The following is a 25824-nucleotide window of genomic DNA, read 5'->3' on the forward strand; positions in this document are numbered from 1 at the left end:
TTGACTTTGGCTCCTGTATCACTGATTGAATCGATTTGCTGCTAAATGTTGCAGTATAACAACTATTTTGACCCTATTCACTTACATTAGTTGTTTCTTAAAGGGCAACACAGCAATTTTTTAATGCATGATAGTTTTCTCTGCCAAAGTTACCTTGGCCTTAAGGCAACAATCCTGATTTGTTCCACTTTATAAGCAAGTCTTTAACCTGTTAAGGACTCTGCTTAGTTTGATACTTAAGGACACAGGTCTTTTTTGTTTGTTTCCATTGTCACATTCTATGGCTGAGGCCCCACTTTGCTAAAAAAAAAAAAAAAAAAAAAAGCAAAATCTGCAACAAAATCTGCAGCTTTTCTGCAATGTGGGATTTTAGCTTAAAACACATCATTTTTCAGTTTAATGTTGACATAACTTAATAGAGCCAGGGCGTCATCTGGCGAATCCTATTCACATATTGCAGAAAAATATGTGCAGCAGACATGCTGTGATTTCCAAACCTATTGTTGTTTGGGAAAAGGCAGCATGTCAATTATATCTATGGAAATACCAGCAGTGTACTTGTAGGTATAATGAAAGCAGAAAGTCCTCAGAGGAGACTTCTGATGACTTTCTGAGAAAAGTGCTGTGTGAAAAACTGCGATGCATTGCTGCTGTCGTTTTTCCTGCAGTGCTTATGCTGCAGCCCGCTGCCTTAGGGTTGGTTCACACTAGCGTACGTATTCCGTCCAAGGAGAGTCCACATGGAAACCCCCTGGACGGAATACAATCGCAATTGCAAGCGCTGTGCTGTCAAAGCGCACGAACCACATAGACTATAATGGGGTTTGTGTGCTTGCTGCTCACTGCCCGCACGAATTATGCGTAGTCTATCGGGTCCGTGTGCTTTGACAGCACAGCGCTTGCAATTGCGATTGTATTCCGTCCGGGGGTCTCCATGCGGACTCTCCTCGGACGGAATACGTACGCTAGTGTGAACCAACCCTTAGGCCTAGTGCTGTTTTTTTTGTTTTTTTTGCACGAGTTGTTCTTTTTCAATTGACTCCATTTGGGAAACATTTAGCCTACTGAGCAAATATATCAACTCTTTCATAGCGCAATGACAAAAAAGTCAGTTTTGCCATCCTTTTTATGTTCTAAGTATTTGCAGTCTGCACTGGGCATCATAAATAACATGTTACCTTCATTCTGCCAGTCAGTATGGTTACAGTGATACTAGGTTTATTCTGAGTGTTTGTTTTACTACTTTTGTCCAATAAAACCATCTATTTGCCCAAAAATATCTTTTTAATAAGTAATATTTTGGCACCATATTCTGAGAGTCATAACATTTTTTTTTTATTTTCCATCATTTCTATTTGTAACATTATGGGTTATTTGTGAATTTTGATAATTTTTTAGAAATAATTTTTGGACACAATGGAACAAAAAAATAGCAAGTTTTATTGTGAGGATGCAGCCATCATTATTCCGTTATTGATCTTGGCATCTAAGGGGTTAACTGACAGTTTTAACCAATAACAGACATTATAGGAGAATGTCAGCCATTTGTCACAGCTTCCCCAGGTCACCTGCTTCTGAAATGCTGGAGGTCACTGTCTAAATCACTGAACCAGAACTCGGGCTTTCAATGCATTAGTATAGATTCTGAGTGCTCATTTTCTTGAGAATTTGAGTTCCACTTCATTGAATAAGACAGTGACCGCAGGCAACTCAGAAGCAGGTCACTGAAAAGCAGCCCTGGAAACTATATGTGTCAAATAAGGCAATAAATGAGTTTAACCCTCTCACCACCCCAATGAACCACCTATGTAGAAATGAGGGGAACAATAAAAAAAAAATTACTACTTCTAAATTTACCAAAATTGTGTACAGTTTACCTATTACATATTAAATTGAGTTTTATCTGCATACTGTATAATGACATCTTATTGTTTGGCAAAAACAACTGTCTCAATGTAAGACAGAGCAAATGTTCTCTCATTATTGATAAAAAGATGCCCCCTGTCTTTGCACTGTAAGTATTTAAAGGGATCCTATCATTGGATACCGTTTTTTTCTGACTAACACGTAGGAATAGCCTTAAGAAAGGCTATTCTTCTCCTATGTTTAGATGTCTTCTCCGCGCTGCACTGGGGGTGGTCCCCAGTGCTCAAACAGCACTGGAGGTGTCCCTAATGCTGCTAGAGAACTCTCCAGTGCCGCCTCCATCTTCTTCTGGAACGCCCTCTTCCTGTGTCTTCTTCCGTCCTGGGTTTCAATCTTCCCGGCATGCACAGTCGGCTCTGCCATTGGGTCTCAGGCAGAGCCGACTGCGCATGCCCACGGCCACAAGAAAATGGCCGCTTACACAGTATCAGAAAGGGGAGGATTTTTATGATTTAAAAGTCACTAAAGCCCTAATATCACAGAGAAAATCAAAAAGTAATAATAAATAAAATGATAAATCATTGATAAAAGATATGCTGCAGGACAGAAAATGACTACAGACAACTTCCCTCTATCATCTCCTATGCATTGTAAAGTGAAACTGGAGGGAAAATGGACATCTTTCAAATGGCAGTGGGAGAATCATGAGGTGGAAACTGAACTAGATAAGACTAGGTTCACACCTGTGCTGCTCTCTGCTGGGGTTTCCATTCCCCATTGCACTTCAAAGATGCGGTGAGAAAAGCACTGCAAGCAGCACTTTTCTCTCTGCATTTTTGACCCTTTTCAGGTGGAAACCTGGCGGACCCCATAGACTATAATACAGGTAACTGCTTTTTTAAGCGAATTAGGTTTCCGTTCCGGGGGTCCCCAAGGGGAATGCAGGTGTGGACCTAGTGTCAGATAGACCCCAAGGTAAGGATTGTGACATTACACTCAGTGATGGAGAAAGACTGTCTGCATATTTATCAGCACCTCACACTCTGATACTGCCGGATATACAGAAAGTTCTGGATGCCTTACACAGCCAATTCCTCTGTCTGTCCACTCTGTACTGCTTTTACTGATATAATAATAATATTTTTAAACAAACAAATAAAGCTTCTACATTTTCCAATATGATCAGGCACATTGCCACACATTTTTCTGGAAAATTGTAGCACCAAACCTCCCCAAAAAGGATCATTTTTGGAGTGTTCTTGCAAGAGCAGTTTCTTTTTTAATACCACTGTATGTATTCAGTTCTGAAGGGAATTATAAAGGCCTATATATTAGAAACCCTCATAAATCATCCCATTTTCAAAACTTCACCCCTCAAATAATTCAAAACAGCATTTGGGAAGTTTGTTGACTTTTTAAGTATTTCACAGTAGTTAAAACAATGTGAAATTTAGAATCGTCTTTTTTCAATTATATATTCATTTAGCCCTAAAATTAACAAATTCACAAAGGAATTGTGGGGGGCTAATAATATCTTATGAAAAATTATGTATAGAGGTAGAGGCAGCGATTATTCTATCTGTCCATCTCTCTCCCAGAGAGATGCAGTTTGGATCTTGCCAGACTGGTTATGCAAGACACTATGCACTGTGCTATCTTACAAAGAAACTAATTAAAATGGAGACAGTTCTGCAGGGACTACAGGCATTGTTAGGAAAGGATCAAAGACCAAAGACCCTTCCAAAGATAAAGGGACAAGAGAAGGGTAATTAAGCTAATTGTCTCCAACAAGGATGTCTATTGTCTTTAGAATACCATGAGATAGACATCTAGGATGTGTATTTGAGACATGTGCTGATGGCTGCCATTTTGATTGATACATGCGGCTACCATGAGGTCACTGACTCCATTTTAGAGTAAAACTAGCCTTCAGGGGGGTGTGACCTCTCTCCAGTTTCTTATCCAATAGATATGCATCAGGGCTATTGTTACAAACTTCTCCACCAATAGATGTATGCTAATTATACTAGCCAATCCTGTTCTGTCTATGCCATGTGATATATACTTTGTTCTAGCCACCATTAAAGAAGAATCCATTTTGATACACGACCACCATGTGTCTCTGTTGATTCTCCTGGCTAAAGATGGCGGCAGCCGATCTTGGCCTGTTAATTAATTTTCCTTTACAGACAGCATATCTCTGGGGTATTATGATTTCCCCCGACAGGTTAAAGGAGAAAATGCATCGAATAGTTTGTTATCCAATACTCCTGAGCACAGAAATGCCGCGGTGAACCTAACCTCTCCGCTGTCTGAGGCGGACAATCAAAAGACGCCATCTCCCCCACCCCGTATCGGCGTTTTTTTCATCTTTTGATCATCCGCCTCAGACAGCGTGGGAGGGGGGAGGGGACTGTTGAGGGTGCTAGCGGTAACATTACAATAATTACAATGCAGTAATATTTTGTGCAGTAATACTCACAGGAGACTTCTTCCCACATTTCCCTTTGGACCGCCATGACCACTTCTTCCAGCTGTGACTTGACTCTGTAAAGTTTGAAACACAGACATCTTTGACTCCTCACTTCTCCATGCACCCAACCCCTATATATATAGGGGTTGGGTGCATGGGTGCACAGCAGCCCCTGCAGCCTATATTATGCCCCACAGTGGCATAATAGACTGTGGGGCATAATAGAGGTTGTAGGGGGGCCGCTGTGGGGCATAATAGAGGTTACACAGTGGACCCTTCAAGCTCTATTATGTCCCACAGTTGCACACCCATGAACTATTATTATATTCAGGGGTCTTTTCAGACCACGAGTATAATAATCAGAGCCCCAGGGGAGATGAGGGAACATAATAAACAATGTTAGTTACCTCTCCGGGATCCAATGTTATTCCTAACAGGCTTTGGACCTATATGGTAATGTGTGAGACGTCACGTGGTCTGGGATATTACCATATAGGCCCAAAGCCTGTGCTAGCAGTAACAGTCTATTAATACTATCACAGACTTTGGGCCTATATGGTAATATCCCAGACCACGTGACGTCTGGCGCATTACCATATAGGCCCAAAGCTTCCTAGGAGTGACATTGGATCCCAGAGAAGTAAGTAACACTGTTTATTATGTTCCCTCACCTCCCCTGGGGCTCCAATTATTATACTCGGAGGGGGGGGGGTCTGAAAACCCCCGATAATAATAATAGCAGCAGTGGGATTGCGGACTGGCCCCGGGCCTACTCACTGCTGACCAAAGCGGCCTATAGTACAAGGGGAAGCGGGGGCGGCAGTGAGCAGGTCCGGGGAGCTTGTTAAATAGGCCGCTACCTGCTGGAGATATTATTATTATTATTATTATTATTGTTTATTTATATAGCACCATTAATTCCATGGTGCTTTACATTTGGGGGTTACATACAGTACACAGAATATACAGGTAGATATAATACTAACAATGACGGACTGGCACAGTGGGGTAGAGGGCCCTGCCCGCGAGGGCTTACAATCTATGATACTCCAGCTGGTAGCGGCCTATTATGAAACAAACAAACAAAAAGTTCTTTTACTTACCGACATGAGTAGAGATGAGCGAACACTAAAATGTCCGAGCTTCGAAATCCGATTCGAACAGCCGCACACTGTTCGACTGTTCAAATGGATTTCGAACCCCATTATAGTCTATGGGGGGAAATGCTTGTTTCAGGGGTACACAAAATTCGATAACATTACACTTACCAAGTCCACGAGTGAAGGTCGGGCTGGATTCTCCTTGAAGTCTTCTCCCGGCGCAGTGCCCCCGCGGCGTCTTCCGGCTGGAATTCACTCTGCTTAGGCATCGGGGCCTGCTTATGCCATCGGGGCATGCGCGGTCGGCTCTGCCCGGCCAGACACCTGAGCAGAGCCGACTGCGCATGCGAGGTCATGCCCGCGCATGCGCAGTCAGCTCTGCCTAGGCCGGATGCCTAGGCAGAGTGAATTCCAGCCGGACGACGTCGCGGGGACGCTGCACGGAAAAGACTTCTAAAGGTAAGAGAAGAACCAGCGTTAATTGGCAGAATGTATAGCATTCTGCCAATCAACGCTGGTTCTGCATCGAACTTAAACTTAACAGCTAGTAGTGTTCGATCGAGTACGAGTATTTCGAATACTGTAGTATTCGATCGAACACCTACTCGCTGCATCCTCTTCTCCCGGCAGACGTCTGTGTATCAGCATAGGTGATGTGATGATGTCCTCCACTCTGATATGTAGATGTCTGAACCAGCGCAAGGAAAGTGGCAGCTCTCCTTGCGCTGGTTCAGAGAAAATAAAGTAAAAAAAAATAAAAATAATAAATGCACGGGCTGCCACCGCCCGAGGCGGCGCCTCTCCTCGCCTTATTAGAGGTGCGGCGCTGTGTGGGTGCAAACTGATGTTTGGGCACACGGCAGAGCACGGAACGGAAGGTTCAATGCTTGGCAATTAAAATTGGAAACCCCCAAAAGTGACCCCATTTTGGAAACTACACCTCTTGCAGAATTTATCAAGGGGTATAGTGAACATTTTGACACCACAGCTGTTTCACAGATTTTATTAACATTGGGACGTGAAAATTAAAAATTACTTTTTTTTTTTTTTTTTCAAATAAACCGTCAATTTAACCCAAAATTTTTCAATTTCACACGAGGATAAAGGAGAAAAAGCTCCCCAAAGTTTGCTACACAATTTCTCCTGAACACATGTGGTTGTAACCTGTTGTGTGGGTACATGGTGGGGCTCAGTACAATGGAAACCTCCAAAAACTGATCCCGATTTGGACATTACATGCCTTAAGGAACAAAGGGGTATTCCCATTAACATAACCATATCCATATTTATAGGGGGGGCGGAGCCTGACCGCGCTGTGATGGATCCACTCTGAAAGAGCTCCGTCACATTAAGCTTTCAAGAGGCCGTAAATCCACATCTTTGTGAGCCGGAATTGTCAAGCCTGAGAGAAGACTGAGGAACTTCCCGGCACTCCTAAAATGCATAAATCACAAGGAGACTTGCAGCGTTTTATCAGGAAAAAGAATCTGCTCTCGCCACATGCTGCTTCTAAGATGGCACCGGGCCGCAAGCTGGAAATGGAGACTGGAGATGACTCAGAACTAGAGAGCATCGCAGACGGTGAGCAATCAGACAATGGACACATTTCTAAGTCCTTTTTACAGAAAACGCTAGCTAAAGCCCTTTCAAGGGCACTTAATCCAGTACTTACTGAGTTAGCTGAAATCAAAGCTGAAATGCAGTCAGTAGGCCATGGGATACAGGCCCTAGAGGACTCTTATGCAGCAATACATTCTCACTCTGAAGTGTCTGACACCCTGCAGTAGAACATACACCTCATAGATAGATCACTGACCCTGGCCAAGGATTTAGAGAATAGAAGCAGGAGGAGGAATCTCAGAATTAAAAGCCTGCCAGAATCCTTCCTGCCTGAAGATCTTCCCACCATGGCAGATAAACTGTTCACTGACCTCTTAGGTCCAGAAAGGGCCACCAAAGTAGTCGTTGAAAGAATTCACCGTTCCCTGAGGCCCAAGCCTAAGCTCCCCCGAGGGATATAATATGTGGATTGCTCTCATACCCTGACACAGCAGCAATATTAAGAGCTGCTCGAGCTGCAGAGAAAGTAGCTTTTGAAGGAACTGAACTTTCCATTTATCGGGATATCGCACCATCCATATTAGCCAAGAGAAGATTGCTTAAACCCTTGCTGGAGGAACTGTGTGCATGAAACATCCAGTACGCTTGGTTATACCCGTTTGGCCTGGCTATTATGTGTGGTGGAAAGTGGTTGACAGTGCACACACCAAAAGACCTCCCTGCTGTTTGGGCTACTTTGGACATGGAACCACTAGAAATCCCATCATGGCTACCATCCCAGGATATACAGCCAATACAAGAGTTGGTTGACCTGTCTACTTGGGCTGGTACTTCGAGACACAGATCACCGAGAGCCAAGAAGGCTGCAATGAGAGGACGTCTTCTCCTGACTTGATTGGACTTTTCTCACCCCACTAAGTAGCCATCTGATGTTGTGAGTGAACATATAGCTAAAACCATGCTTTATCTTCTTGTATTTTCATATGCTTGGATTCTACTGATTTCAAATGTTTCTCATGTTGGTCCAGTTTATGGGCAGATCTACAGCTTAATGCTAACTCTCTGAAGTAGCTCTGTGCATGACATATTAATATGCTTATGACTACTCCAGAGACAACCTGTTAAACGTTGGTGCCAAATACTTACATTTTCTCCCATGTATTTTGTTTTTCACCAGTCTTCCCGTATACCTGCAACCTAGCTACCCTTTATGAGTACATATATTGCTCAGGTTTGGTCGTGCATTGACATGTTAATGTTATGATGTTAGTCCCCCCCAGGGCTTTACCATGAGTGCTCATTAGTACATCATCTAACTTTTCTCATGCGGCCTACTTGATGGCTTGCTTCCGATCAGGGTTTTCTTTGTTCCCCATTTTTGTTCAATTGACTTCTCAGTTAAATCTAGTTGAGAGCAGTACTGTACCTTAGGTACATTCAGTCACTGAAAGCTTTATATGCATACACTTAATCAGCTACCCATAGCACTTATCTAGATCCAAGACTACTTTCTTCTCACCCCACACTTTTTCCTACCTATCATAACCTACCCTACCCCCACCCCCCTACTATCGTTGAAATTTGTACACAGGTGGTTCCCCCCCCCCAAGGGAGACACCCCCACCTCCCCATCCTACTGTGACAGACTAGGTGAACTACATTGATAAGCTCTGTGATAACCTTGTGCTACACATTTGTATACACCCCGGTTAAGCAAGAGCTCACTATGTCCCCTCCTAACAAAGGTCGGAACCTGGTGGTTACTTCTTACAATATCAATGGCTTAAATTCTCCTGAAAAGAGGAATTGGTTGGAGAGGTTCACTAAAAAACAACACACTGATATTTTAATGTTGCAAGAAACACACTTTAAACAGGGTAAAACCCCTCGTATGCCGAGATCACACTTCAATCAATGGCATTATTATACTTATTTTTGAAAGGGAGAGTGGCAGACAGACTACTCACATTGGCAACCTTCTATGCCCCCAATCACTACCAGATTGCCTGGCTGTCTTCAGCCCTACGAGACCTATCTCTTTTTGCTGAAGGAGATATAATTCTAGGCGGTGACATCAACGTGCTGTTAGACCCAGTATTAGACACATCAAAAGGGAAAACAGTACACTCTCAGAAGTCGCTTCGCAACTTACATCTCAACCTACAGACACTACAGTACACCTAGTTGATACATGGAGACTGTTCAACCCTAGAGCTACCCCCCCATCACATGTACCAGAGACCAGTATCTCCTCCTCCCAGATAGGTGCAATTTGTGTTTCAGACCATGCACCTATCTCAACTACATTTGCCCTTTCTTACTTAGTTCCCAGAGACTAAACTTGGCGATTAAATGAGTCTATTTTAGACAAGCCAGAAATCAGGTCAGACCTAGCTACAGAATTAGACACCTTCTCTCGGATCAATGGCACCGCGAATGTTTCACCCACACTTGTGTGGGAAACGCATAAGTCATTCAAAAGAGGGCTCCTCATGCTACGGCATCGAAACTCAAAAAGGAAAGACAAAGGGAAACGGACTCGGTCTTAGCACAGATATCCTCCTTAGAGAGGGTGCATAAAAGATCCACACTTGTCTCAGTCCAGGACGAACTTGCTCTCCTGCTGGAAAGGCTAAAATACTTGCTAAACTTTGATACAGCTAAGCAACTGCTATATTCCAGGTGCAAACTTTACGCCCATGGAAACCACGGTGGCAAAATCATGTCAGCCTTAATCAAGAAGGAAAAAGACAGGGAACATATTGCGGCTATAAAAAAATCCCCAGGGTTCAGTAGTTTAAGACACTGGTAACATAGCATTGGCTTTTCACTCATACTACAGTGCACTCTACAACCTAGATGCGAACGTAACACCAGAACACAAACAAGCCCAACAAGACAATATTGATCGATTTCTCCAAAACATATCTCTCCCTAAACTAACAGACTTAGCTAAATTTCAATTACTGCAACAAGTTACAGCAGAAGAGGTAGCGAGTACATTAGCCACTTTACCGACGGGGAAGAGTCCAGGCCCTGATGGCCTACTGTTGATCTATTATAAGACCTTTCAAAATCATCTACTCCCACATCTAACTGGATTCTGCAATGTACAGTACCTCTCCAAAGTACACCAATGCAAAAACAAACCCAAGAAGCACATATAACTCTGATAGCCAAAGAGGGAAAGGACCCTCTGTCTTGTAGCAGTTATAGGCCAATCTCCCTTCTTAACTTGGATATCAAAATTTGGACCAAGCTGTTAGCTTTGAGAATTCGTGACCTGCTTCCTCAGCTGTTGGATGTGGAACAAGCGGGTTTTGTCAAAGGGAGGGAAGGTAAACACAATTCCATAAGACTCCTACATGTCATTGCTTTAGCAAAAAGAGAACGCTTCCCTTTAATGCTACTTGGAACAGATGCTGAAAAATAGGGTTGAGCCGATCTTGAGATCGATTTTAAAATCCGATTTCCAATCATTTTCCAGCCAATCTCGATCGTGAAATTTGCTCGATCGCCGATCGGAATCCGATCTTTTCCGATTCCGATCTTCAACCCTAGTCAATGCTTTTCTATGGGAAAAGTCACTTTTGGGGTTGAGCCAATCTTGAGATAACCTCCAATCTCGATCCCGCTTGAAAAGATCGGGTCGGAATTCCGATCGCAATCGTGAAATTTACTCGATCGCCTATCGGAATCTGATCTTTTCCAATCCCGATCGCTCAACCCTACTGAAAAAGCATTTGACCGGGTTAACTGGTCGTACATGAGAAGTGCATTGCAGGCTTTTGGTTTCCGCATCCCCTTCATAGAAGCAATTTTTTCTATATATTCTCAACCACATGCACTCATTAAAATCAACGGCACTCTTTCGCAATACTTTCCAATTTTAAATGGTACAAGACAAGGTTGCTCTCTGTCTCCAACCTTATTCATACTCTCCCTGGAGCCTCTGCTGCGAGCTGTAAGACAGCATCCCAAAATATCTGGCTTTAAGATAGACAAACATGAGATCTTCTCCATGGCTTTTGCAGATGACATACTTTTTCTAATCTCTAACCCAGTGACAGGAGTACCTGAACTTTCTAACCTTCTAAACCAGTACGGAGAGGTCTCTAACTTCAAAGTCAATATAGATAAATCAGAAATTCTAAACATCTCTCTTCCAACAAACCTTGCAGAGCAAATTAAGAAGAACTCCCCATACAAATGGAAATCTGACTGTATTAAATACCTGGGTGTTCAAATTACCCCCAAACTCAAAGACTTGTATGATAGGAATTTTGCCCCCTTGCTTAGAGAAATCAAAACACTCCTCAAAACGTAAAATCTACCATTCATTTCATAGATGGGTAGGCATAATCTCTTTCAGACTATATAGTTCCCAAAATCTTATATCTTATGCGTCGATGATCCGCCTATAATCAGCAAACACTGGAAAACACATTGTGGATACAGGTGTATTGCATCACCATTCATTTAGAACTTCCTGTTGTGTTATGCAACTCCCATTGGTTGGAGTTCTGTTGTTACCCGAACATAAAATCCACACTTTTGCTGATTTCCCCTCACCCGATGTGAGCCGGCGTTTCCTCTTATTGCCCTCCTACTTCTATTTACATGGTTTATATCATGGGTAAGCTGTACTTCCATTTATAAATATGATAGACCTGCTGTTTAACTTCTGCTGCCGCTGATTAAGTCTCTTACAATCTACTTTGTGGCCATTTTTTTCTTGTCTAAAAGTACTCAATGCTTCCATGTTGTTATATTATTTTACTTTTAGCTTAATTGCGTTTTTGCCTTATTGCACTTTGCACTATATATATTATAGGATACATTTGGCCTCCTTTTGGTAGCATTTGTATAATCTGGCCTTATGTTTTAGCTTACCTTGCTGGTCCATGTGGTATATATATATATATATATATATATATATATATATATATATATACATATACACTCACCGGCCACTTTATTAGGTACACCATGCTAGTAACGGGTTGGACCCCCTTTTGCCTTCAGAACTGCCTCAATTCTTCGTGGCATAGATTCAACAAGGTGCTGGAAGCATTCCTCAGAGATTTTGGTCCATATTGACATGATGGCATCACACAGTTGCCGCAGATTTGTCGGCTGCACATCCATGATGGGAATCTCCCGTTCCACCACATCCCAAAGATGCTCTATTGGATTGAGATCTGGTGACTGTGGAGGCCATTGGAGTACAGTGAACTCATTGTCATGTTCAAGAAACCAGTCTGAGATGATTCCAGCTTTATGACATGGCGCATTATCCTGCTGAAAGTAGCCATCAGATGTTGGGTACATTGTGGTCATAAAGGGATGGACATGGTCAGCAACAATACTCAGGTAGGCTTTGGCGTTGCAACGATGCTCAATTGGTACCAAGGGGCCCAAAGAGTGCCAAGAAAATATTCCCCACAGCATGACACCACCACCACCACCAGCCTGAACCGTTGATACAAGGCAGGATGGATCCATGCTTTCATGTTGTTGACGCCAAATTCTGACCCTACCATCCGAATGTCGCAGCAGAAATCGAGACTCATCAGACCAGGCAACGTTTTTCCAATCTTCAATTGTCCAATTTCGATGAGCTTGTGCAAATTGTAGCCTCAGTTTCCTGTTCTTAGCTGAAAGGAGTGGCACCCGGTGTGGTCTTCTGCTGCTGTAGCCCATCTGCCTCAAAGTTCAACATACTGTGCGTTCAGAGATGTTCTTCTGGCTACCTTGGTTGTAACGGGTGGCTATTTGAGTCACTGTTGCCTTTCTATCAGCTCGAACCAGTCTGGCCATTCTCCTCTGACCTCTGGCATCAACAACGCATTTCCGCCCACAGAACTGCCGCTCACTGGATGTTTTTTCTTTTTCGGACCATTCTCTGTAAACCCTAGAGATGGTTGTGCGTGAAAATCCCAGTAGATCAGCAGTTTCTGAAATACTCAGACCAGCCCTTCTGGCACCAACAACCATGCCACGTTCAAAGGCACTCAAATCACCTTTCTTCCCCATATTGATGCTCAGTTTGAACTGCAGGAGATTGTCTTGACCATGTCTACATGCCTAAATGCACTGAGTTGCCGCCATGTGATTGGCTGATTAGAAATTAAGTGTTAACGAGCAGTTGGACAGGTGTATCTAATAAAGTGGCCGGTGAGTGTATATTCTGTTTACCACTCACGTGTAACTACATCTAATAACAATCCTGGGCAGTATTGGACTCTTTGCTGTGCTCTTTTTTGTACATTTATCTGTGTGTTACTCGCATTATATATTTTGTATAACTTTTTAATGTGATACTATTAAAGTTTGTATATTCTTATTACGAGTTTTGGTCTAATTTTGACCTCACTATTTTGAGTGTCTGTATACCTATTTCTTTGTTTTTTCGGGATAAAAAGTAGCCTATGTTTTAATTGAGGTTACAAACTGTCTATGTGCCAAATTTCATTCAAATCCATTCAGCCTTTTTTGTGTGATTGAGTAACAAACACACAAACATCCAAACACACAAACTTTTACATTTATAATATTAGTAGGTAGAGATGAGCGAGTAGTACTCGATCAAGTAGGTGTTCGATCGAATACTATGGTATTCGAAATTCTCGTACTCGATCGAATACTACTAGCTGTTCGAAGATAAGATTCGATGCAGAACCAGCATTGATTGGCCGCTTACGGCCATTTTCTTGTAGCACAGACATGCGCAGTCGGCTCTGCCCAGGCCTGATGCCTAAGCAGAGTGAATTCAAGGCCGGAAGAGGACGCGGGGACGCTGCGCAGGGAGAAGAATCCAGCCCGACCCTCACTCATGGACTTGGTAAGTAGAATTTGATCGAATTTTGCGTACCCCTGAATCGAGCATTTCCCCCCATAGACTATAATGGGGTTTGAAACCCGTTCGAACAGTCGCACAGTGTGCGGCTGTTCGAATCGGATTTCGAACCTCAAACATTTTAGTGTTCGCTCATCTCTATTAGTAGGATTAAAAGTTAAAGTGGCTCTATCACTAGGAAAAGTCATTTTTAACTAATCACAACTTTGCATAGCCCTTAGAAAGTCTATTTCACACCTACCTTTTGTATGTAGATTGCCTCAGTGGTTTCTGAATAAGTCCTTTTATATTCATATGCTAATTAGACTAGTGCACGATAGATGGTGCACACCTGTCTCTGCTGTTTTCTATGGGAGGCTGCTGCTGGGGCTGCTGATGACTCAGCTTCCTGTTTGCCTCACACACATAGAAGATAATGGGAGAGAGGAGGCTGCTGGGAACTTCCTGAGCTGGCTGGAAGCTCATTAGCATATGAATAAAAACGGACTTATTCAGACACCACTGAAGCAATCTACATACTATAGGTAAGTGTGGAATAGCATTTCTAAAGCCTATGCAAACATGTGTTTAGATAAAAATGACTTTTCCCAGTGATAGAGCCCCTTTAAACATTTTTGCAAATATAAGTAGTTAAAAATTCTGCAGGGTTTTAAAAATTTTCTCTAACAGTCTGTTGTATAGATAGGTTGTCAATGGATACGACTACAAAGGCAGAAACTTTCTATGTTCTGGGACTTGTCAAAAACCCATGATGTCCTTATTGTAGCAGCGTTATCAGGCAGGGACACTAAATGTATGAGAAGATATCGCGGCCACAATAAGGAAATCATTACTGATTTTCTGAGCTTAGAAAGGTTCTGCATTCATTGTCGTATCCACTGACAACCGATCAAGACAACAAGACTGTGACCAAAAGATATTTAAAGAAAATGTTTAAAACTTTGCAAAATTTTTAAATACTTATATTTGCAAAAATGTTTAACTTTTAATTATCTACAAATTTATGAATGGTTATGATTGTGGGAATACCCCTTTAAGGGGTACGCTGAGAATTTTTACCTTACAACTGTTTAACAGATTCTATTAGTATTGGCACATAAATTAAAATTTACTTTTTTTTTTTTCAATAAACCGTCCATTTAGCACCATATTTTTAAGTTTTACAAGTGGTTAAATTAGAAAATCACACCACAGTATGTTACACAATTTCTACTGAACACAGAAATGCCGCATATGTGGTAATAATCTGCTGTGTGGCTACATGGTGGGGCTCAGAATGGAAAGAGCGCTATTTGGCTTTTGGAGGGCAGATTTTGTGTAAATACTTTTCTGGTGCCATGTCACATTTTCAGACCCTAAAGTACCAATACAATGGAAACCCCTCAAAAGTGACCCCATTTTAGAAACTACACCCAGCAAGGAATTTCTCCAGAGGGATTATCATTTTGAACCTAAGAGTGATTCCCAAAAATTAATATACAAAGTGAAAAATTTACATTCTTCAACCCCTTCCTGCCGACGGCATATTTAGATTTTTGTTTTTGACTTCCCTCCTTCTGAACCCCATAACTTTTCTAAACCCTATAACTAAAATTTCTCCACTCCCAGAGCCATACGAAGTCTTAATCTTTGCGGGACAAATTTTTCTTCATGATGCCTCCATTAATTATTCTGTCCAATGTACTGGGAAACTGGAAAAAATTCAGAATGGGGTGGATTTCAAGAAAAAATGTATTTGTGCGACTTTCTTATGGGCTTCGATTTTATGGCATTCACTGTGCAGCCAAAATGACATGTCATCTGTATTCCATGTTTCGGTACGATTTGATTACAAATTTATATGGTTTTATTTACATTTTAACCCCTTAAAAAAATCCAAAACTGTGTTAAAATGTTTTTTTCTAAAAGTCGCCATATTCCGACACCCGCAAATTTTTTATACTTCTGTGTACAGGGATTTATAGGGCATTTTTTTTTCAGTGTTGGGTGTACTTTTCAGTTCTACCATTTTGGGGAATTGCTTTTGCTTTGATAACTTTTGATCGCGGTTTGTCATTTTTAACTCTTTTTCCTGCTACGGCGTTTACCGTACAGGAAAACTATTTTTATAGATTTGTAAAGAGGGTGATTTCAGACACAGTGATACCTAATGTGTATGTGTTTCACAGTATTTAAGTACTTTTATATATGTTCTAGGGAAAAGGGGGTGATTTGAACTTTTAATATTTTTAATTTTTTTTAACATATTTTTTTTTTTACTTTTTTTTATAGCATTTGTTAGACCCCCTAGGGGTTATAGCAATGTGCACATAACCGAAGGAGCACTTTTGGTTTTTGGTGCACAGTTTTATTTTTGGACATCATTCCACTTTTGCAGAGCCCTTGAAATAAAGTGGAATCCACAGACATGTCACCCCATTTTGGAAACTACACTCCTCAAGGGTGGTATCAAGATGAATAGTGAGCATTTTTAACCTTCGAGTGTTGCATTAATTAAATTTCCAGTAATTAATTTCTTTTTGGAAACCATTTCTTTGGATAAAATGATCACTACACCCTGTGGAAAAAATTTTGAGGGGTGCAGTTTCTGCACTGGCACCTTAAGGGCTGTAAAAATGATGCTGCCCTCCAAAAGTCAAATAGCGCTCATTGTGTTCTGAGCACAGCCATGTACCTATACAGCAGTTTACGACCACATATGGGGTATTGGAGTGTAAGGGCCCCTTCACACGGAATTTACGCTCCGTATATTCTGTCTATGCTCCGTGTATTCTGTCCATTTTACACGTGTAAAAATACATGTGTAAAACGTAGTTAGCCATTGAGTTCAATGGCTTGTTCATATAACGTGCATCTTTTTGCGCATGCTTTTGAACTGAGGCGTGAACAGAAAGCTCACAGAGTTTTCCTCAGCAGACTTTCTGTTACAATTATATCTATAGTAAAGCCGCCGGCATTTCCGTACATAGATCGCAATGGTTTTGGAAATCGCACTGTGTCCGCGTTGCAATTTTTTCCACAAAGTGGGCATGGGATTCACATGAATCCCATCCAGTTTTCAACTTCTGTAAAATGCCACAATTTTTACTGCAGTGTTTCTGATGTGGCCAAATTGCGGCCTTTCCAGCCAGTGGGGCCCCAGCCTTAATAAGAAATTGTGTGACAAACAGTGGGGTGCTTTTTCTCTTTTAATACCTTGTGAAAATGAAAAAAAAAAATTATTTTCACGTCACGATGTTAATAAAATCTGCGAAACAGCTGTGGGATCAAAATGGTCACTATCAGAAAAATAGATGAATTCCAGCTGCAAAACACGGACAGAAATAGGACTTGTTCCATGTTTTGCTGCCCTTTTCTTTGATCTAGGCACTGAACTGTAAAAAAATTGTCATTATAAACAATGTCATAGACATGAGTCCATATGCTATCCACAATTACAGAGAATGGGAATGATAAGTAGTATTTTCCCCCCATAGAGTAGATGAGTTATATATTTATATCTTATGAAAATGAGTATGCTGAACTATATAAACACAAATCCCTAACCTGATGTTTAAATTGTGCCCTCTCATGTGAAATAAGGATTTCCTAGTAAAGGAAGAAATGCAGACACACAATAGGAAGTAAAACTAATTTCCTTCAAATGCATGGCTTGACATCTATTGTACAACGAATGTTTGTTTTGTATTTATGGGAACAGCTTAGCTAAGAGTTTGTGTGTAGTTTACAGTATGTATTCCCACTGTTAAAATGAATCATACTCCATGTTTGGAAACTCAAGAACAGTTTTATTTTGATTTTATTAAAGAGGAACTTACACATCATCATAGATGTGCGGTATTATACTATGAGACAGCTGACAGTGAGCTAAATTCAGTGCACTGCTGACTTTCCCAGTATTCGCCCCGGTGCTGGAGATATTGTTGCCATTCATTTTGGAACCAATATCTTCCCACTGTCTGAAGGGTGGGCATTACAGCTCAGTGTCATCACTTTTCTGTTAACGTTACTGTGACAACCTGACAAGCCACTGCAGTGTCAGAAGGTATCTGGCCTATCCAATTAGCAGCTGAGGAGACATCTATAGACCCCTTCCTTCTGAATCAGGTACCTGCTAGCTTAATTACTTTAGTTTGTTGCTGATCCCTTACTGTGTGTTTTGCATTTCTTTATTCAGACCCTTGGCGTGTTTCTGGTTATATGTTTGTCTTCTGATTCTGTCTCTGACCTGACCTCCTGGTATTGATCATTGACCTGGACTTAATTCTCCCAATTCTGATCTGTCTTGTAAGTTAATTGTAGATTCTGGTTTTGATTTCAATAAGTGGAGTGTTTATTTCTCATACAGTTTCTGCTGGTGATAACTTGAACCCCAAATTCAGCAAAACTTATATGGCCTTGCGGCTGGTGCTGGACACGCTGTAATTTCCAAAACCAGTACAGTTTTAGAAATCACAGCATGCCAATTATATCTACGGAAATGTCAGCGGCTTCCCCGTAATTATAATTGTAGCAGAAAGTCCGCATAGGAAAACTCTGTTAACTTTCTGTATAAAGCGTTGCGGGAAGAACTACGCTGCATTCCTGCCACAGTTTTTCCTGCTGCACAATATCTGCAAGGATATTTTATCTACTAGTCTGTTTTGTTCCAAATCCAGGTTTCATCAACTTGGTTAAAACTGCAAGGCTTTTTAAAATGATGTTTAAGCAAATGCTCAGTCTGCAAATTTGCTATCAAAATGTCTGTTTTTCAGTCTGGCAATAATATGGTTAAACATAAAATACTTAGTTTTCACAACTGCAACAGCCACCATGTCATTTACATAATTAAATGTAACTCATGCAACTTCCTTTATGTTGGATGTACCATCCGTCCATTGAAAATGAGAATCTCTGAACACCTTTCTGATTGTACTAAGAACATGACAGATGGAATGTCAAATGCTTCCAAACACTTTATTATTTCTCATCATGGTGATACAACTTCATTTTCTTTTTTTGCTATTGAATATGTGCTTAAACCATACAGAGGAGATAATTGGCGTAAGGTGCTTCTCAAAAGAGAGGCATTCTGGATTTGGAAACTCAATACTCGCCACCCTCATGTTTTAAATGTCAGATCCGATCTTACATTAATTTACTAATTATGTATAGTTATTTTGTTACTTTGATTATTATTTGTTGTTTTCTGTGTTATTTTTCTTTCTTTTTGTAATATTTTTTTCTACATTTTTTCATTTATTATGTCATATATATTATTTCTGTTATTAACAGGTTTATTTCGGTCCATGTATTTGTTTTTCTATTTTCTTTGTTACATTTGTATTTCTCATTTTGCTTCTGCATCCCTTTTTCATATAGTTTTTGTCAGCATATCATATTTTCCAGCATATGTGACGAGTTTTTAACTCCTGAAAATCTTCTCAAAAGTCGGGGGTTGTCTTATATGCTGGGTGTCGTCTTATAAGGTGGGTGTTTAACTATGGCCACCTCTTGGAAGCTTGACAGCCACCATAGCTTCCTGGTGTTGCTGTTTTATACATCAGACACCTGGTACTAATGCCCAGGATTTGTGCACGAACCGATCACGGGCACTAACCCCTCTGGGGCCTCAGTCAAAGCTGACCGAGGAGCTATTTTACCGGCAGTGCCTGGGCACCCCTATTTTCCTGGGGATCACAGGCACCTCGAGAAAACTCCGGAATCTGCGTCCCATTTCTATGACAGCCGGGAGATATGTGAAGGCTCTCTGACCTGTCATTCTATACTTTCTATTGCAGGCTACTCTATGTAGCCTGCAATAGAAATGCCAGATTTTTGCAATGCATTAGTGATCAGAACCCATGGGGTTCAAGACCTCTAGGGAGTCTAATAAATGTTAAAAAAAAATAATAAAAAGTAATATAAAAAAAATAAAAAGTATTAAAAATTCAAATCCTTTCCCTGGAACACATTTAAAAGTACTTAAATACTGTGTAACACATACACATTAGGTATCTCTGTGTCTGAAAATGCCCGCTCTACAAATCTATAAAAAATATTTTTCCCATACGGTAAACTCTGTAGCAGAAAAAAAAATCAAAAGTATCAAACTGCCGGTTTTTTTTTAACTGTTTTGCCTCTGATAAAAATTTGAAGAAAAAGTGATCAACACGATAGCAATTCCCCAAAATGTTATATGAAAATACGACATTGTGAAAATGCAGCATTTTGGCTGTGGCAGAAACGCAGTGCCAAAAAAACGCTGCATTTTATGTATAATCGGGTTTTATTAAGGATTTTTTTTACAAAAAAAAAACAAGGGAAGGAAAAAGTAACAAACCAAAAAAAAAAAAAAAAAACATGAATAAAACAAGATCAAGGGCACGCATGAGAAACAAAAGGCCAGGAGCAAATCCCTCCAGCCACGCAAGATAAGACACATTGGTAACAGTTCGAAGGCCCAGTATTATAAGATCAAATGCCAAGTAACCACAAATGAGTACAAGAATAAACAGACGAAAAAGACCAGGGAGACATATAGGGGAGAGAGGAGGGGAAAAGGAGGGCAATCGGGAGAGGGTAAGGTGACCAGTAACCTTTGAAAAAAACAGTGGGTCCCTGTGGTCAGGAGAAAAAGGAGCAGAACTATGACGACTCCTGAAACACCAGCCATCACATCAAATTTGGAAGGATCTAGGGAGTCCTCTGCGACCAAGGCCTCCATTTTCCTTATGAGGAGAAGCTCCTGCAGGTCGTACTGTGCCGATGCCTGGGAATGACGGTCCTGGCAGCCGTGAGAAAGTGTTGCAGGAGTTCCTTTGTCACTTCCGAAATTCTGCCAGGAATGACCGAAAGGAGGGCCAGATGCGGAGATGCTATGACAGTGTGGCCACACACCTCGGTATACAGGGCAAACACTGCATCCTAAAAGGGCCAAAGCGCACTCCCACCAAATGTGGCATAGAGTACCCTTCTTTGAGCCACAGCACCAGGGGTGAACCTGGGCTTTCTGCCGCCTGAAGTGGACATCAGAAAGCTGCCCCCCCCCGAGGAGGGGGCGGAGCTTAGGGACGGGGGTCACAAGAAAGGGGCAGGGCCGAACGGAATGGGGTGGGGTCGAGCGGAAAGGGGGCGGCCGAGCGGAGCGAGCGGCGTTCACAGGTATTGAGCAGGCAGGGAGAGGACCTGCTCTCTGCCTGAGTGTGAGGGGCGGCGGCTGGAGCAGCGCTGCGTCCAGCAGGGACGCCCCAATACACCGCTCGCTTCCCGTGTCGGGCTGCAGACACGGTGACTCTAAGCCAGTCCAGGACAGCTTGTCCTGGACTGGCTTAGGTCAGCAAAAATGCCGCCCTCCCGAGGCCCTGGCATAGCGCCGCCTGAAGCGGTCGCTTCAGGTCGCCTCATGGGAGGTGCGGCGCTGCACAGCACCAACACCGGTCAGAGACAGCGGGATAAAGTTCTTCTCTTGCGCACTGCAGGGCAACACGGCTGCATTTTACAGTACCTGCAAAGTGGATGGGATTCTGGCTAATCCTATTTACACATTGCAGAAAAATATCCGTGGCAGAAAAGCTACTTTTTCAAAAACACTTGTGTTTTTATAAATCACAGCATGTCAGTTATACCTGCAGAAAGTTCATAGAGGAAATCTTTCAAGGAAGAATGCTGTAAAAAAAAAGCAATGTGTCTCTGCCGTGTTTTTTCCAAAGCATTTTTTATATTTTTTTTTTGCTGTGCTTTGCTGCGTGCTGCCTTAGACTTAATCGTCTTTTCAGGCAGGATTTCATCAATTATAAAGGAAGAACGAATACTTACCCTATATTTGTATGTCTTATATTTTCTCAGTACATGTAAAAAATAAGAACTGATATGAAAAATACATCATAACAAGATAATGGAACTTTTCAATCTGTGCTTAGGGGGTAAATTGGATATTGTTGGGGGTCTGACCTACTGCTCGAATCAAACTGAGGAGCAAAAGACCCCAATTCTTCATCCATAGGGGGCCTAGCAGTTGAACTCTCATGATCAGCAAGTCACCCCCTGTCCTGGAGAGAACATTTAACTGAGCAGAATACAGAATACTAAGCCTATATCACCTCATAGATTATAGATGTGTGACTGGATGTTTAGCAGTATTTTGCATCTGTGCAGACTCCATCATATATCATTTGGTTCTGACCTAGTATTTTAATCTTATTTTAAGTATTTATGATTTTTTTTTTAAAATTCTACAGAGAATTAACGCAAATTAACGTACACTGCAGCCATGAATAAAGCTCTATGTGTATTCTCTGCTTAGCTTGTAAATGAGATAAGTAATAACCCCCTTCAAAAGGGTGATAATATTTAATATTACTGAAGTTTATACCAGGACCTGAATGCAAAGTGTATTTGCTGTAGGCCAGTTGATACATGTTATATGATATTAAAGATGAAAAACTGGTATATGCAGATACAGTGCATTAATATTTTAGATTAATGTATAAAAGAAAATTAAAAAAGATTTCTTGAGGGCATTTGACATTTTGGAAGTCACGTCACATAGCTTAGCAGCACAAACCTGGAATACATTCTTACTCATTTTCCAATTAAAGTAGGATGTGTACCAACATTACTGGGGAGGTTACAGAACAACATTCAAGGTCTCAATATATATTTTAGCCTTAGTGTGTGCTAAAAACTTAACCAAACATGTTGACATTGCAGCCTCCGCCTCAATTTCCAGACCAAAAAATCTGAACCTGGCCTTGGGGCTAACCTTAGACCAGGCGGCACCCTGTATGTAATCCACTTGTGATGCTTTTCACCCATCATAGGAAAAAGTCCTTACCAAGTCCTGTAGAGTGAAGGATTTCGCTCCCACAGGCGTTCAGATTTATTGCAAATCCCATTGAGACCTCAAGTCCAATAACAGAACTTAGTGGAGGTAAGACTTAAAGGGTCTCCCATACTCTGTAAGATAACAAAGACTTCTCAGCAAGAAATAAATCAAGATGGGAATAGCTTCTATGGCAGCGAGAAGAATAAATAACCCTTTTCAATGCTGTGTTGAAATCTCCATATATTGTATGAATCTTCTTGCCAAAGCAAAGCGTTAAGGAAAGTGATTTTTCTTCCTTCAACATATAAGCTCTTTTATGGAGTGAGTTTCTTCTTCCACTTATGGAGGTTTAATGTTAGTCTTATTTTACACATGAACATGAAAATTGTGACCAGGAAACCCCACTTTTAAGATGGTTTCCTTTTTTTTTTTTTTTTTTTCTTATGGTAGAGTTGGAAGGGACCTCAAGGGCCATCGGGTCCAACCCCCTGCGAGTGCAGGTTTTCCTAAATCATCCCAGCTATATGTTTATCCAGATTCCGCTTGAAGATTTCCATTGATGGAGCGCCCACCACCTCCCGTGGCAGCCTATTCCACTCTCTCACTACCCTCACTGTCAGAAAGTTTTTCCTAATGTCTAATCTGTATCTCTTTCCCTTTAGTTTCATCCCATTGCTTCTTGTACTTCCTTGTGCTAATGAGAATAGGGTAGATCCCTCTGCACTGTGACTACCTTTCAGATATTTGTAGACTGCTATTAAATCTCCCCTCAGCCTTCTCTTCTGCAAACTAAACAATCCCAGTTCTTTTAGCCGCTCCTCATAGGACATGGTTTGCAGACCTTCCACCATTTTGGTTGCTCTTCTCTGGACTTGCTCCAATATATCGATGTCTTTCTTGAATTGAGGCGCCCAGAACTGTACACAGTATTCCAGGTGTGGTCTGACCAGGGAAGAGTACAGCGAAATAATGACCTCTCTTGATCTAGATTCAATGCTTGTCTTAATACATCCCAGAATTTTATTCGCCTTTTTTGCAGCAGCACCGCACTGTTGGCTCATGTTGAATTTGTGATCTACTATTATGCCCAAGTCCTTTCCCCCTATGCTATCACTTAGTTCTATTCCTCCCATACTATATATGTTTTTTACATTTCTGTTACCCAGATGTAGAACTTTGCATTTGTCCCTGTTAAATACCATTTTGTTCGCCTCCGCCCATTGTTCCAGTGTGTCTAAGTCCTTTTGAATACACTCTCTCGATGTGTAGCCATTTAGTATTACTCGTTGTGCCCGATCATTAAGCCAGTTGTGAATCCACCTAACTGATTTTTTGTCAAAGCCATACTTAACCATTTTTTCAATAAGAAGGTTATGTGATACTTTATCAAATGCCTTACTGAAGTCAAGATATACTATGCAAAAAAGTTCAAAACCTCGGCACCGTTCTGTGAGTGTGAACATACACCAAATCACTGGATCTCAAACTAGATGATCTGGCATTCAGGTGGTGCTCACTGTTAAACAAATAGTCCAATATAGTGCAAAAAAAATAGAAAAAAATCTGGGCACTCACCAGCCAGTAGTAAAATTCACCAAACTTTAATAATCTTCCATAAAAATAGGCACTTGAACAGCATTTACAGACGGGGTAGGGTAGATGGAATGTAGAAGAAATGAAGCGACGACCGTTTCGTGCTAAATGCACTTCATCAGGCTTCCCAAAATTCAGGTGTCACCAGCCGACATATATACCAGCCGTGGGGCACACCCATATCACCACAAAAATAAATACAATTTAAATACCACAAAAAGCATTTAAAACATGTTAAAACAACTTCACAATACATTACATCATTATACATTAACATTTTTTACTGATTGCTAACTTTATTTCAAACTTTGAAACTTTTTAAACTTTATTAAGCTTTTCATAACCTCTAACAGGCTAAAAGAACCTTTTGCTCTGCTCCTTATAATAGGCGGACTTAAAGGAGAACCGCACTTCTAACACAGACACACAAATGAACACACTACTATGTTCATTCAAAAAACCCGCCAGCATAGTCCATTGAAAACATACTGACTTGACAGCTAATCAAAAAGGGAGCTACTTATTCCCATTATAGGTATAGGCATCCAACCAACATCCATATAAATCGCGGACCAGAATGAGAACTGTATCCAACTATGAAACTCCACCCCTAACCTGTTTAAACCGATGGCCAACAGAGCTCAAAGAGTTACTTTGACCATTATAAAACCCTAGCTAATCACAAACCAACCACCAAAGGAGCCATTTTACCTACTGTCCAAATATAGATATTATTATATAGACTTATTACGGCGAACGAGAAAAAGTCCCCACCCATACTAATGTGAGCCAATCACGAAGTAAGCTACAATAACAAAATTCTTAGCATGAGGAATATAGTGTGTATGTACATGCGCTACCTCCTTTGCCACTGAATCGTAATTCGAAGGAATTACCGCTTAAGATCTTACTAATAAATGGCAATAGACAAATACAAAACTGGCTACATTTACAGAAATACGCTCATGTCCATACGATCATTCAATCCAAGCGGCCCCATAGCTCCTGTACGTAGTATAATTCTACCTTCTTCTTGTAGAAGTTTTTTACCTCTGTCTCCTCCTCTTGGTAATGGAGCTACATGTTTCAGACCGCAAAACAACAAACAGTTTGGGTTACCATTATGTGATTCTCTGACATGTTTAATAAATCTGGGTGATCCCTTACCACTGTCTACAGATCTAAAATGCTCTCTTATTCTATGGAAAAGGGGTCTAATTGTCTTCCCTATATAGAATCTTTTACAGGGACATTGGATACAATACACAACATACGTAGTCTGACATGTAAAGAACTGTTTAATCTTAAACTCAATCCCTCCTAGGTTAAGATATTTAGCTCGACTATTAAACTTGCAAAATGAACAGTGTCCACACTGGTGATTACCGTCTGGTTTGACTACATCTAACCATGTGCTCTTCTGAGTCACATAATTACTACGTACTATCTGATCCTTTATAGTACCACATTTCTTAAATGTAATTAAGGGCCGATTATTTTTGCCAAAAGAGGATCATTTTCTAATAAATGCCAGTTATTGTACAGAGCGCTCCTAATACGACTTGCC

The sequence above is a fragment of the Leptodactylus fuscus genome, chromosome 4 (assembly GCF_031893055.1).
Source record: "Leptodactylus fuscus isolate aLepFus1 chromosome 4, aLepFus1.hap2, whole genome shotgun sequence".
Classification (NCBI taxonomy): Eukaryota; Metazoa; Chordata; class Amphibia; order Anura; family Leptodactylidae; genus Leptodactylus; species Leptodactylus fuscus.